This window comes from Quercus lobata, chromosome 10 (assembly GCF_001633185.2).
Source record: "Quercus lobata isolate SW786 chromosome 10, ValleyOak3.0 Primary Assembly, whole genome shotgun sequence".
Classification (NCBI taxonomy): Eukaryota; Viridiplantae; Streptophyta; class Magnoliopsida; order Fagales; family Fagaceae; genus Quercus; species Quercus lobata.
This window is the reverse complement of record NC_044913.1, coordinates 25,972,564-25,976,666: the sequence shown is the minus strand read 5'-3', so window position 1 is coordinate 25,976,666 and position 4,103 is coordinate 25,972,564. Positions and strand designations below refer to the sequence as shown.

Sequence of the window (4,103 nt, the reverse complement as noted above, 5' to 3'; positions counted from 1 at the left end):
TATATCTATATATATATATATATATATATATATAAAACCGAAGCCTCTGAAACTCTCACAATTTTCTACGTCAGTAATATTTATACAAATAATAATAAGTCTTTTTTTTTTTCCACCAAATACAAATTACAAACCCGATTCTTATTAAAAGCCAACCCACAATTTTCCACTTGAGCAATATTTATATAAATAATAATAAATCTTTTTTTTACTCCAAAAACAAATTACAAACCCGATTCTTATTAAAAGCCAACTATCTCTCAAACAAAAAACCCTAAAAGTCTAAAATTAGCCGTGCTCTCTGCCTCTCAAAGCCGTTCTCTTTGTATCCCTGATGACCATAGCCATCTCTCCCACCCATAACTGAGCCGTTACCCATCATAGCCATCACAAAATCTCCAATGTCACAGGCCAAGTTAAGCAGGTGAGATGGTCTTAATATCATGTATCTAATCTTTCCCTCTCTCTTTCTCTTTCTCTTTCTCTTTCTAAATATTTGTTTTTTAATGTTCATTGGCTTTGCTTTTTTTTTTTTTGTTGATTCCTTGACTGAATTACTGTTGTTGCTTAAGTAATATTTTGATTTTTTATTCAGTTCTTTTGCAAATACTGTTGTTGGGTATTGTTAGGGTTTTTTTTTTTTTTGTGATTTAATTTTGTGAATTCTTATCTGGATTCATGTGGCTACCACTTAGAAACTTGATTTTAGTGAGTTTCTCTGTAGGCATTGATTTGTAAGCCTTTTAATTCTTGATGCAAATTCGAAATTCATAAGGAATTTTAAATTCTGACTCTTTGGGATTGTGTATTTGAAATTTTAGTGGAAACAATATGGGTTTGAATTTTGTATGGTTCATATGTCAAATATTGGGATTGGTATTGACGGTGAGATAGGTTTGTAATTACTTATTGTTTATATACATTGCTGACTTTTTGTTTTCTTCTTATCGTTTTTCCGTTTTCTGTTTTCTCTTTTCCCTCTGTGAGAAGAAACCCATTGAAGGTTAAGAAGAAAGAACAGAGTAGCCTTGCACCATCGGTCTGCCAGTAAAATCACTATGGTAAATTGATTTCTTTTATTGTTCTCTTTCATTGTTTACTGTCACGCTATTGTTATTGCTCAATCTCTTCTTCACTAACATTGTTGACTTTTTGTTTTCCTCTTTTTGTTTTTCTGTTTTATGCTTTCTCTTTTCTCTCTGTGAAAAGAAACCCAACGAAGGTTAAGGAGAAAGAACAGAGTAGCCTTGCACCACTAGTCTTCTAGCAAAATCACTACGGTAAATTGATTTCTTTCATTGTTCCCTTTCATTGTTTACTGTCACACTACTATTATTGCTCAATCTATTCTTCACTGTCACGCTACTGTCTTTTTGGTTCCTTCCACTAATTTGATAGAAATATTGTTTTTCCATTGTATGTTTTGATTTAGACAACTTTAGTCAATTTTCCAAATTACACCACATTTGCTTTGGCCTAACATAAAAAAAATGTTAGACATTTTGGTGAGGAATAAAAAACCCATGGAAGAGTTGGGTTTCTGGCTTTAAATTATTCATGACAGAATTTGATTAGTTATATAGTTCCATATATTTAATACTCCTCAATTTGTTTGTTCTGCCTGTTTGTTGTGTTATTTGTTGCATTACAGGAACTGTCAATTTGTCAATAGGATGTGTATTTCTGTTTTAATTTTTTTTTTTTTTTTTTAATAACAAACGTTAATAACTAAGACATTGAAATTTTGTGCACACCATGTGTTTGACAAAATGCCTTACTTACTCTTGCATTAGTTTATAGCCACTTTATGATTTGTGACTCTTGGTTTTAGTTGCTATTGGTAATTGACTAATTTTTGTTATGTATCAATCATAAGTCATGATGATATGAAAAATGAGTAGAATTTATTTAATTCGGCAACCTTCTTATTTTAAGAAAAGTGTTAATGTAATTTAAAAGTTTCACTTATTAGGCCAAGAGCAATAGCTTTTGTATTTAAATTTTTTGAGATTAGTGTAGAGCATTTCAGTTAAAAAGAAGCTTGGATCTGTCACAAGCCAAAAAATATATTAATACATCAATAAAAAACTTTGGCTAAAAGAAGCTTTTGTGTTTTGATTTTCCTAATTGTAAAAAATGGCTCTATCATAACTAAACAACCATATCTTATAACAAAAATGATGACATTTACTTGAATCTTATTTGTTCATGAAGGTAGTAAATAATTAACTTTCTCTGTGATCATACTTGTGTTTTTTCTTAAATGGAGGAGGAACATTATAAAATGCAAAAAAAGGTGAACATGCAGTGCATGATATTGCTCCAATATTTATGTTGACCCTAAATAATTAGGAGTTAAGTCTTAATTTTGGAACCTAAGATTCTGTTGTTGATGAGAAAAATAAACTAAAGAATTTGAAGCTTGTGACCCTAAATAATTTTGTACCTCTCTTTCTTAATTTCTTTATAATTATTACTATAGCATTCATCTGATTGAAAAAACATAGTTTAGCTTAAGATTGTCTAATATTCATTCTTTTGATATTTGGGTGTTAATGAACAATTAGATTCTTGGACTGCACAAGATGCAGCTATTGTTAATGATACACCATATACTGAATATTTGCTTTCTATGTACACTATAGTCTGTGAGATCATATTAACAGCAATTTCATTCTCTAATTCATTATAAACTGTGTATGTGAATGTGAGGTCATACCTTGGAAATTTTTATTGATTTTTTTTACCATTGGTTATGAGATTGATATTGAACTTGGACTTGGTTCTACCCATTTAGTATATAATTTTAGAAGATACTTTCAAGCTTTGTGAATGAGGGGTTGGGAAATTGTGAAGTGGATCTGATTTGATTATGATTTATTTCATGGCGTGATTATGAATTTTAGTGTGATTTAAAGGTGGCTTGGTGTTTTTCAATATATTATTGGAAATGAATTGTGAGTCTACAATTGTAAAGTCTCATTACATTAGAGTTTTGCTGATTTGATAGGGCATTTTGTGGTGGCATTGGTATTGAACATTGAATTTTGATATTCTTCTTGAGTTTTAATTTCGTGTTCTTTTTGAGTATTTTCAGTTTAGTTGGATTTGAAGTTTCATAGGAAAGATTTTGTCTAGGCTTCAACAAAAAATGATTTCATGATAGTGGGACCAATAATTTTATTTTTGGAAGAACAGTGGGCCCTTTTTTATTTAATTTTATTAAATTTGCTTGAATTATTTGAACATTTACCCCCAAAAAATCCCTTTAATTTTGCCTCTTCCTCATTTAATTTACATAGACAATTGTTTTTCTTGGGTTGAATGAATTGTTTACTCTATTAAGGTTACAACTAAGACATTATATAGCACTTACATCCATTCAAACAAACACGTAAAGCTGTACATTGAGGTCTATACAAATAAGACAAAGACAAATGACCACGTCAATTAACATCAATCACTCACACATGAACCATTCTTCTTTTTTCCTTGCTTTACCCTCTTTTTCTATTTGTTGAGATAGAGTAAATTTGTGGTTTGGTAAGAGTACTTGCAGCACACAAATGATAATTACTATAGTTCACAATTGAATGAGTTTTATTATAGCTCACAAATGAGTGTTTTTTCGAACATGCAACTCCTACTGCTAACGGTTTGAAGCCATGTCATATCAGTAATGCAGTAAAGATAAATAGCAAATGAGTGTTCCCAAGTAGATCAAAGATGACTTTTGTTTATCATGTGGAACTAACAAAAATGTGAAAACCATAAATGCAGGGTTCTAAACTGATCATTAACATATTAAAGGGGACATCAATAGTTAAGGCCACCATATGCCAGTCAAGTCTTCATAGTTTTGCTTTTGTTGGAGGATTATTAGCAAGTCCACAAAATCAGGTAAAGGTAAAGGCAAAGGAATAGAAGTGAGCACACCAAATGAACATACATGGATTTGGGTGTACATGGCATATGATTTAAGAAATTGTATATTAATTGCATACATAATGCTACCTTCAGCAAAATTAATCAAATAATGTAGTATGAAGTCCCATAAAATTGTGCCACTTCTTTTCTTAGGTTATTATAAGCAAGATTCCAAC

General features: G+C 30.6%; 1 long non-coding RNA gene across 1 annotated transcript; it reads left to right on the top strand.

The window, feature by feature from the left end:
- Positions 1-313: 313 nt before the first annotated feature.
- LOC115962906 lies at positions 314-1,312 on the top strand. Its single transcript, XR_004085633.1, has 3 exons — positions 314-424; positions 991-1,061; positions 1,210-1,312. It is a non-coding gene; the product is annotated as an uncharacterized LOC115962906 (long non-coding RNA).
- Positions 1,313-4,103: the final 2,791 nt, after the last annotated feature.